At 50.4% G+C, this 11,520-nt stretch overlaps 1 long non-coding RNA gene across 1 annotated transcript; it reads right to left on the reverse strand.

Moving 5' to 3' along the window:
* Window positions 1-4,573: 4,573 nt before the first annotated feature.
* Window positions 4,574-11,257, reverse strand: LOC137227360 (uncharacterized). The gene is made up of 4 exons (XR_010944822.1): window positions 11,109-11,257; window positions 8,865-9,007; window positions 7,579-7,689; window positions 4,574-6,897 (listed from the first exon to the last, which is right to left on the reverse strand). It is a non-coding gene; the product is annotated as an uncharacterized lncRNA (long non-coding RNA).
* Window positions 11,258-11,520: the final 263 nt, after the last annotated feature.

Genomic DNA, 11,520 nt, shown 5'->3' on the forward strand with positions numbered 1-11,520 from the left:
AAAGGCCCTCCTGGTCCACTACACAATCTGGGGGAGCCTCGCCAGAGCCTCCCCTCTACCATATGACCTTGCTTAATCTTACCACCGTTCCTTATTGCTAGCTGATCGTTTCTCTTTCGACTTATTTCTTCATTTGCTTATTATACAGAATGTGAGCTTCGTGGGAGGGGGGTTGTCAGGATTTACACCTGTATTACTCGCCCCTGTATCCCCAGTGCACGGTACATAGTAGGCATTCACTAAGGGTTTGTTGGATTAATTCAGCAATCTGTTAATTAACGCTGCTGCCCTGCCTGACATACTCTCTCTCTCTCCCACTTTGCTTGGGAACTGGAAATGTCCACTCTTTCTTTGAGCCACCCCTCCTAGGAAAGCCTTCTTGGTACTCCTGTATTTGGGCTGGGACAGGTCTGGTTCCCACACCCGTGACTTTCCACGTCTCTCCTCCTCTGCCCTTTCACACTCATAACTGCAGGGCAGTTGACATCCGGCTCTGTTAGATGTCATCTCCCCCTCCAGGACGTAAGCTCTAAGAGGGCAGGGGCTGTCTGCTCTGTCTTTCATTCCATGGCTAGTGCCTGGCACAGGTAAAGGTGATTGTTGAATGAATGAATGAGTAACGAATGACTGACAGGAGCTACTTGCTGACTGTGCGCCAGCTGGGCAAGGGGCTATTGTGACGACTTGGTTCACTGTCCCAGCCTAAAAGGGCTGGGTCTTGAGGGCAGGGACCCCTGCTACGAGAAAAAACTAAATCAAAGCAGTGCGGCCAGTTCAGATGTGCCCTGCTCTGAACAAAGGGGCAGCTGTGGCTTCTGCCTAGACAGGCGCCTGCACCACAGCCGGGCAAAGCCATCCTGCCTGCACAGCCCAAGGGGCTCCGGGCTGTTTCTCAGCAATATTTTGCCCCTTCCCTCCGCCCCATCCTCCTTCCTCAACCTCTCCCCCAAATAACAGCACAAACCCTCGGCCCTCGCATGGAATTTTTCGTCTTCAAAGCACTTTATAAACATTAGCTCATTAGCTGAGCAGCCCCTTGACACCAGGAGGCTGCTCCCTGGGTGTCTTCTGAATCAGAGCGCCAGAGTTTACCGAGGAAAACAAGTTTTTCCCATAGAACGAGTGTAGCGCCACAGCCACGATCAGTGGGTCTCAGAAAAAAGGAAGAAGGAAGGAGAGAAACGCTGCCTCTGGCGAGTGTCAACTCCGAGAACCAGGAGAGCCGAGGGGTGCCAGGCTCAGGGCGATGCCACCAGGCTTCTGTCCCCTGCCCAGGGTCCGACGACCCCACACACGGGGGAGCAGCTGCTGGAGCATCGCCCCCAGCACCCTGGCACCTCTTCCTGCCTCCCCTCCTGACCCACATCTGCCTTCCCACCGCTGGGGAGTTTCCCGCCTCCCACCCCCACTCCCAGCCACAGCCCATCCGCAGCGAGGAGAGGACCAGCGCCTCCTAACCTAGAAGAGGTGGCGTCGGCCGCCGTCAGTACAGACGGTGGCTGCTTTGGGACTGGACAACCTGGGTTCAAATCCCCGATCGGCACCTACAAGCTTGGAGGCCTCGGGCAAGTGGCTGAGACTCTGTTTCCCCCTCTGTAGAGCAGGGCCAGATGGGCACGTCCTCTCTCGGGGGGTGGTCGTGAGCCACCTGTGGAAGATGCGTGAGAAGCACCTGGCACTTGGGGGTCGGCGTTGTTCTCAGTGAAGGGGGCAGCTTCCTCCCTCCCTGGTTCCAGGGCGTGGCAGAGGTAGGGCACAGGTCTCCATGGAGGGAACGAAGGCCTGAGCATCACTGAAGCCTACCACAGAAGTGGGCCCTCTCCCCGAGGGAGGGCCTGGTCTCAGCCACCCCCGCCTCCACACCCCGCACCGTCTCATCTCTGGGGGAGGCATTTAGTGAAGGCCCAAACTAAAAGCCCGGAAAACATCACCGAAACCACTGCGGAAGTTAAACTGGCTCATGGTAAAAACCCCGGAAGTACTGCTTTCTAGAACCTCCTCCCGTTTCCCCGACAGATATTGACTGAGCCCCTGCTGTGCGCCAGGCACTGCGCTGGGCAGAGGACGCTGCCTCCGAGGACGGTAAAAGAGAACTGAGGGTCTCCCCTGAGCACACGCCAGCTGCTTGCTACTTCCAACTACAGTGAAAAGGTCCAAATCTACGTGGCCCCCAAACGTGGACTCCTTGAGGGCAGAGACCCTGTCGGGTGGGTAAGAATACTACTGGCCAGCTGGGTGTCCATTTCAGCTCCATCTCCCCTCCTAACAGAGCCTTGGTTTGAAGTGAGTAAATATGCTCAGATAAAATATTCACCTCCCAGACTCCCTTGCAGCTAGCTGGGCTGCTTGACCCAATTCTGGCCAATGGAATGGAATTAGGAGGAGTCTCCTGCTGGGAACACCCAGGAAATCGGTTGTTTTTCTGATAAAAAGAGGAATTCACCTGGCAGGAGCCTTTTATCCTTTGCCCTTCACCTTTCCCCGATCTTCACCCTAACTTTCCTGCCTGGAATGCTGTCGTGACACCTGGAGGTGAAGCGGCCATTTTGTGCCATAAGGACGAAAGCCACATGCTAGGGATAGTGGAGCAGGAAGCCAGAAGGACATCCCGAGAGGCTGCCCAGCTCTGACTGCCTCCCCCAGGACTGTCTGGGTTCTGTGTTTAAGCCATCTTGGTCGGGTTCCTGTGACTTGCAGCTGACTGTAAATCCTGCCTCATCGGCAGGCCACCTCGGAGACCCTCACGGTGCTCAGCAGAAGGGCCAGCACAGAGCAGCTGCTTAATAAACGTAAGTGAATGACGGAGTGAATGGATGGAGGGGGCAGACCAGCCCTGAGACTGTAGGACCTGAACTGCAAACTCAACCCGAAAAGCAAGAGTGGTGGACAATCTAGTCAGTTAGGAGACCTGCATTCCTGACCAGCCCTCCCTGGGCCACGCTGTGTGACCCTGAGCAAGTTCCTTCCCCAGTCTGGGCCTCAGTTTTCCTATCTGAAGAAGTCGTGTGTGGACTTTGATGGGTACGCAAAGGGAGCAGTCAGATTCACGGGCAGTGGCCTCTGTGATTCTTCCTTCTTTACTTTCTGGTGAGGGAGGAAGGGGGCTCCTCTCACCTTCAAGCCAAATTCCACAGAGGGGACGACAAAGGAAGAAGCTGCTGGGTTTGGTTATTATCTGGGAAGGGCTGGCCTTGACCAAGCTTGCCACAGGCACCAGACATCACCAGCTGTGTCATCTCTCTGAATCTTCACTCCACCCCACGAACTGAGTGCTCTTATTGTCCCTATTTAACAGATGAGGAAATTAAGGTTCAAGGGTTAAATAGCAGGGCCTACTTTACAGGGTGAGCACGTGGCAGAGCCAGGGCTTGGGAGCCGAAGGGATGAGGCCAGACATAACTGTAATCCCCAGTTATGGGGACGGAGGGATGGAACCTATAAGAGGTGACATCATTTTTCCCAACAGGCAGTCCCAGAACCGGACCCCAGGTCTTTCTGCCTCCAAAGCAGGTGCCTCCTCCCAGGAGGAGCTGGCCATCGAGGGTAGGAGAAGGATAGAAGGAGAGACAGACATCAGTATGAACCCAACCCATGGGATGTTTGCTAAGCAGAGATGCTCAGAGCCACGGGGACAAAGAGAAGTGAATAGTTCTGATGGGGACATCAAGGAAGGCTTCCTGGAGGAAGTGACGTTAGAAAGGGACATTTTGAAGGGGTGGGAGCAAGGAAGGGACTGTATTCCAGGCCTGCAGAACCACAGGAGGGCTGGACGCTTGCTCCACTGTGTTCTCTGAGTGTGGGGGAGGGCTGACTGTGAAGGCAGCCCACCCATGACTGTCTCCCCCATCAGACGACGTGCTCCTCAGCGTCTTCCTCAGGACTTAGCACAGGCTGGGACTCAGGGGACGGAGAGAGGTTGGATGAGGTCCAGCTGGGTCCCAGAACATCTTGGGGTGAGCAGGGAGTGAGGGCGGGAATTTTCGCCCAGTCCCAGCCTGGCATACAAGGCAGCTTCCTCCCGAAGAGCTCTCACCTCTTCCTACCTCTCTCACCTCTGGAACCCATCGCATCCCCCACCCCCACCAGAGAATCCCCAGCTGCCCCTGGGAGGCAGGCAGTGCTGGCTGGCAGCTGAGACCAGAGGGGAGTCTGGGGTGGTTAGACTCACGTAAGAGTCAGTGCGATGACACTCTCCCCCACAAGCTTCTGCATAATTAACAGGCCCTCCGGTGGATCTGAGGCACAGCCAGGTTTGAGAACCACTGACTTAACCTGCTCAAGTCTCAGTTTCCTTATCTGGAAAATGGAGGAGTATATGTCCCACCCCCATAGCATAGCTCTGGAGATGGTAAGATGGTGCACAGGGGTGTTTAGCAAGGGGGAAGAGCCCTGCGAGTAAATAATGGTGACTGGTATTCCACACACTCAGCTAGTAACCGGCCACAGCAATGAAGCAATGGCCCAGACCTCCACCAGAGCCCAGGAAATGGCCCGGAATCTGTGCAAGAAGCTGGAGCATTATTAATTTGTGAAAAATTCACTGTGACCAAATAGTTATTCAATACCTCCCAGATCATTTTTAAAGTGCAAATTTTATCAACAAAGAGGAGAGCCTAATGCAGTAACTAGCAGAAGGGAAAGCAGAAAAGTGAATAAACTAGAAAACCAAAAATCAGCCTCTTCTACCCACCCCCACACATGCCCAGCAGGAGTCAAATATTAATTAACTGCTTCTTCCACTTGGACCCCCTCTTTGCAGGATTCATTCATGTTTGTTATGACAAACACTGCAGGAGCCAACCAACAAAACCCATCTCTTCAGAGGAAGAGATGGAGCCCAAAGTCACCAACAGAACAGACCGCTAGCTGGGCTGGACCTTGGGGAGTTTTCTCTTAAAACAAATGTGCCCTAATTTTCAGTCACTTGTGTATGATACCAAGGAGCGGCAGTAGGGTGAGGTGTTTGATTACTTTTACCTGGAGTGCAAGTATTTGCAGGTACTTGGAGCTGTCGAAAACTTGCACTCTTGAAAATAATAATCCCACAGAACATTTAAATGATAAACATGGTATTCAGGCACAAAGACGATTTCAACAAATTCCAAAGTAAAACACATTCTCAACACAGTGAAATAAAAAAATTAATAGCTAGAGAGGGTTCTTCTAATCTAACTTGGTAGAAATTTGAAAACTCTTTTCCAAATAACTCTTGAGATAAAGAGGGAATTCAAAAGGAAATTACAGCCTACTTAGATGTTTCATACTATTTGGACATTAAATAAAATGAGAGCGTTGAATACTAAAACTTATAGGATGCAGCCAAAGCAATACTCAAAGGAAAATTCATATCCATAAATATACCTAAAGGATATTAAGTCCCTAAGAAAGAGATTCTTTTAACAGAAAGTTGGCTTACCCATCAAACGGCCCTCAGTAAGGGGAGAAACATCTGTCTAGTTGTCTTGCCAAGGTTCCTTAAAGTTCATACAAAAGAAAGATTGCTAATACAGTTTTCTTTCCCCAAACTCACCATCTCCAAACTTGAGATGTATGGTGATGAAATCACAGGAGTAGCAGAGATGCGTACATATACACTGGGTTTGCTATTTCCAGTAGACAGATAAAGAAAGCAAGCTAGAGGAAGTTTGTAATGCCTACAGAGAACCCTCAGTCCCAGTTCTGTTCTCATTACTGGTTCCTCTACCTGAAAACTGCAGTTAAGCAGTGAATAGGGAGGCCAGAATTCTAGACTCTGGCTCTTCCGTCCATTAGCTGTGTGACCTTCACAGAATCACTTAACACTTATGGAATAGTCAGCTTTTGCCACAATGATGCTGTTTAACAAACAACCTCAAGCCCTCAGAGGCCTCCTACACATTCATTCTCATTGGTCTGTAGGCTGACGGCAACTGGTTGATCTAGGCTGGACTCAACTAGGTAGTTCTGTTTCAGGCCGTAGGTCAGTTGAACTTGACTCCAGGCTGTGACTTGGGCTCAAGTGTGCCCCGTGTGTCTTCACATTATTTTGGTATCAGAATCCAAATGGGATATATTCTGTTGTGACAGAACACAAATAGGCAAGACATAGGGCAGAAGCGTGTGATGTCTCCTAAGGCTTCCTCTCAAGAGGCATCCTGTCTCTTCCACTAACAGTCTGTTGGCCGAAGTAAGTCACGTGGCCAATGACAAAGTCAGTGGGACAGGAAAATCTATTCTGCCTCAAGAGGAAGGGGAGTGAAGAGTTGCTGAACAATAATCCAATCTATCCTCCTTTCTTAGCCTCATCTTTCCTGTCTGTAAAATGCGGTCGATGGAAATTCCCACCTCATAGCAACAAAAGTCCTGAGCTTTGCTCTAACCTAACAGTACCCGAACCCTCCACTGGTTGGCTTTGACTCGGGTTATGTCCCCCTGCTGCCCAGTAGAGGGATGGGGTGGCCAGTCCTGGAGCCGGGGGTGGAGCCAGTGCCATTCAAACCCCAGGTCTGTTCCTGGATGGAGAAGAATTGGAACCTGTGTCAGGAACCGCACCGCAAAGCCCACTATCAGTGTTACACGCTTGTTATCCATCAAATTTCCAAAACTGCTCAAGTCCCACTAAAATGTTCACCACAGGGATCACCTCCCCTTATCCAGGCCCCTCCGGAGCTGTAAGCAAGGCTGGCTGCCATCACTGATTTACCAGCTGCCTTTTCATCTTCGTCGGTACCTCGAGTCCCTCTGGGCCAAGATTAGCCTGGCGAGCAGCCTCATGCAGACCCCTGGAGACGGAGGGGCTCAAACAGACTCGCTTCAAGGTCCAGTCTCAGGATGACTCCCCAGTCAGTCCGGCCTCCTTTTCAAAGGAAGAAAGAAGAAGCCAAAGGTAGGAGAGTAGAGTTGTGAAGCGTTTGGGTTCTGGAATAGGAAAGACTTTGAGTTCAAACCCCATCTCTGCCACTTTCCGACTCTGTAAATTTAAGCAAATCAGGTGAGCTCTGTACACCTCAGTACCCTCATCTGGGAAATGGGCCTGATGACTACATCTCAGGTGGGTGTCTGCACAGAGTGGTGGAGGGATGATTCAGAACACGGGATAGAACAGCACCACGTTGGAACCCCAGCGCTTCCAGTGAGGGTTTCTAGAAAAGCTTTGGTCTCTTCATCTGTGAATTGGGGATGATACAACAAACTGCCTGACGGGGTGTTTGAAAGTCCTGTGCTGTGAACCAGCGAGCGCTGTGCCTCATAGGTACTCAGTTCTCAGTAAATGATGGTTCCATCCCTTCTCCGTGACTCTGAAAATACCAAATGGGCTGCCTTTAACAACTAGTCACCAAATGTGGGCTGATTCGGTGTGTTGCACGATGCGCCTTATAAATGTTAATTAGTCCAATGAGTAAAATACCCAGATGTTGTCAGATCTAAGATGTTATCAGTGCTAAGACACAACACAATTTCAGAGGTATTAGATGGGGGCGGGGGGAAGGGCAGGGCGGGGAGTAGGTGCCTTAGAATAGATTAAATTCAGTGCTTGGTACTACAGGTGAGAAATCCAGCCATGGTTCCAAAGAATTAAATGGTGTCTGATTTCATTACCTTGGAATAGCCTCATCTCCGAGTATATTGCATCCACTGGAGAATGACTGTCCTTTCCGATTCCCTAATATCCTGAAAGGGTTTGGCACATAGCAGACACTCCACAAATATCTGTTGAAAGAGTGAATCAGTCTCTCCCTCCAGTCATCAAAGAATCAAAGAACAAATCAGCAATGAATGACACTTGTTGGTAAAAAACTGTGTTCACCACGAAGAAAGGACGAGACTGGTTAAAACTTTTTTTTTCTTTTCAAAAGGGACTTCCATTCTAGACTGATGTTAAAAAATATTTTTGTCCATATCTGATATATGGAAAGGTCAAACAGTTGTTCACCAGTATCCTTTCGCACAGATAATGTTTGTTCATTGAACAGATAGAAATTGGGCATCTGTTATTGGCTAGGGACTAAATAAGGTATCAAGCACAGAGAGTTGCTTGTGGACTCTGCCCACAGGGAGTTTACAGTCTAGGAGGGAAGACAGACAGACATGTTTAAAAAAATAAACTTTTCTTGGTAGCCATGTGATAAGAAGCCCTCCCCACCCTGTCCCCAGATAAGAGCTTTTTAGTTTATTTTTGTGGTCCACAAATTGGTGAAGCTCCGCTTTCGCTTTCTTCAAGGCCTTCATGTCAGTGACAAAGCTGTGTATTCACTGAACCGGGCCATCTGCCTCCTGTGTGCAACTGAGGACTACACTTTCCAGCCTCCCTTGCAGGTAGGTGGTGCCATGTGACTCCATTCTGGCCAATGGAAGGGAAGAATGCAAATTTAGACTTCACCACAAGACATGCTGCAGCATCTTGCACATACTGGCTCCCGCCCCCACTGTGTGCAAGGCTGAAAGCAAAAAAATATGGTATGGTGGAACTGACAATGGGAGGAGGCTGGAGGAAAGCTGTCTGATCCATTGGACTGAGATAGAAAGAAACTTTTACTGGGTCAAGTCCCTAAGATTTCAGGAATTATTTGTTACTGCAGCAGAGCACAGCCCTACTCACCCAGACCTTTATGAAAATCATTCCCATTTTCTAATGAATGAGAAATGAATGGGACTAAAGATCTCCTCACTGCCAAGGAGGAAAACCAGGCACTGAGGAAAGACCCTGCTACGAAGAGGCAGCACAAAGGGGAGATGAGGCTCTAGGCTGGGGCCATTGCTGTGCCTAGAGGATCAGTGATGGGGCAAACCACCTCCTGACCCTGAACACTATGAACCAGCGAAATCAGGCTGAAAAGATGAACCAGAACAACATCAAAGGTTCACACGTTCACATGGATATTCACCAGCCTCAGCTCTCAGAGTCCTGGAGCCACGTTCTTCTTCCTGCCATCTGCTTCCCCAGGTGTCAGGGTTAAAAGAGCCACGTGTGGAGGCAAGCCAGTCTAGATTCCAGTCAGTTCACCGCTCTGAGCCTCAGCACCCTCCTCTGTAAAGTGGGCACGATAATAAAAGTACTTCAGTCATAGCTTCTATCATGAGGCTCCAACAAGATGATTCATGTCAAGAACTTGGTGGCTAGTACACAGTAAGTGCTCAATAAATAGGCTAAGGGGAGGGCACTGGGAGCCACCACCAAGGACACGAGGCAGAGACCCACTTTGCTACATCCTAGGGTCAGTTCTGGGGAAAGGTTTTGACCCCCCAGCACAAACCACACGGGTTCACTCTCCAACCTGTAAGTCTCTCTCCCCCTCCTCCCTCTCGGCCAGATTAATCCCAGCCCCTTTGAGGTCACAGGCTGGGCTCCTTCCCTCATTTCCACCCTTCCTGAGGCCAGAGCTGTGACTAGGTAACTCACTTAGCCCTGAGTGTGTGTGTGTGTGTGTGTGTGCGCACATGTGAGTGAGTGTGTGTGTGTGAGTGTGTGATGGGGCAGGCAGTGTGGAGCCATGTGACTCCTGCCTCCCTCTCCACCACTCATTAGCGGGAGGACCCACACAGATACTTCTTGTTTCTGCATCTCGGTTTCCTCATCTGTATGACAAACGTAGTGATGGGGCCTGGGTCCCCCAGGAACTAGGTGGGTTTGCTTAGGACATGGATGTCGAGGGCCCCCCCAGGTGCCCTTTCACCAGCACAAAGTCCCGAACTGAGATCCTACTTAGCCCCACGTTTTAAACAATTTTTAAATAAAAAGGAACTCAGGAGATGAATTAGGACAGATGATCGGTACTCACTGGGCTGTCTCTTTCTCACTCTACACACACACACACGCGCACACACGTGCACGCACACATACACACGCGCGCGTGCATACACGCTTGAGAAATGGGGGTTTTTTGAGAAATGCTCTCAAAACAAAAACAAAAACTCTGCTTTGTTCCGTGTAAGCAGCATTAAAAATTCACCAGTTGTGGGGAGTAGGAGGGCCGGGAGTGCAGCCCGAGCTCAGACAGATTGCTGGAGAGTTCGGGCCAGCGAAGCAGGGACTTGGGCCTGGGGAAGGCCGGGGGTGGGGGAGGGGGCCAGGGGAGAGTTGGGAGCTTGGGACCCTGTGACCAGTGTGCCTTCGAGGCTGGTCACCCCCCTGCCACAAGTCTCCATCACAAAGCCCTGTTTACTTCTTTATCACCCTCATTGCAATCTTGTTTATTTATCTGCTTACTTATTCCTTGTGTTTCCTGTCTGGTCTGGAATCTAAGTAAGGTTCTTGAGAGAGAGGTTATCCTGGTTCTAGGAGCTGATGCAGAGCCTGGCACACAGTAAGCACTTAATATTTGTGAAGGAACAAAAGGATGAAGTGAACAAATGAGTAAATGGATGAATGGACAAAAGACCAAGGACGAGGTACAGCTGGTCAAGAATGGATGAGACAGTCTTTCTCTAGCTCGGATCAGAGTCTGGTACCCACGGACCAGCAGCAGCCAGGAGATGTGTGGCCCTAGAACTTCAGTTCTCTGGGCCTCAGTTTCCTCAACTGTGAAATGGGGATTATTGTGCTACCCACCTCATTAGATTGTTTTGAGGATTAATGAAAAAGTCCATATTAAACATAGTTCGGTGCCTGGCGCAATGGTCTATAGTTTTATTCCCTGAGTAGGGAGGTGGGGGTGGCACATACACCAGCTCCCACTACTCAAATGAAAAAAAAAAAAAAAATCTCAGATTCAGTTCCTAAGATCCAAGGAGCTTCTCACTCCTTAGCAACTCCCAGCTGAGGCCGGTGAGGGGACAAAGGTCTGTACTAAGTGAGTTATAAAAACAACTCTGAGCCAGGAACCTCTGAGCCACCCCCCAGCCACCCACACACACACACACACACACACACACACACACACACACACACACACACACACACACACACACACACACGCCGCCAACCCAGGATTAACTCTGGCCTGCCCAGCATGCTCTGCTTCTGGCAGGATTTTGAGAAAGCAAAAGAGGGGTGGGGGGGGAGTTTCCCGTCTCAGTACTAATCCCCTCAACTCTTCAAAGCACTTTCCGGTCATTTGATGCTCACAGTGCCTCCTGGAGGAAGGTGACAAATGAGCAAACTGAGGCCCAAGAGAGGCGATGCGCATTACCTGAGGATAATAGGCCAATCTGGGGCTAGAACCCGTTTCTCCTGACCTCCAGACCCACTCTGTCTGCTGAACCAGCCCAGATGTCCAAAGCGCTGAACAGACACTCCATCCTCATCCCAGGGGCAGCTACCCAGCAGGTTTGCTCCCAGCTGAGCCCTTGGCAGACATCACTAATCAACTGGAGCACACACCAAATCCCTTTCAACCCAGGGTTCTGGGCAGACACTACCAATCAATCAGGGTTGGCCTAGGAGATTAAAAGGATCCTCAGCCCTGCTCCGGCAGGGAGAGCTGCCTGGTGGTCTTAGCACAGCGCCTGCTCATTGGCCAGTATTTAGTCCGTGGTTATTGAGTGAGTGAATGAATAAATGAATGAATGGGTGAGTGAACAAACAAATGGGCACCCAGCTGG

Source organism: Pseudorca crassidens, chromosome 7 (genome assembly GCF_039906515.1).
Source record: "Pseudorca crassidens isolate mPseCra1 chromosome 7, mPseCra1.hap1, whole genome shotgun sequence".
NCBI classification, from domain to species: domain Eukaryota; kingdom Metazoa; phylum Chordata; class Mammalia; order Artiodactyla; family Delphinidae; genus Pseudorca; species Pseudorca crassidens.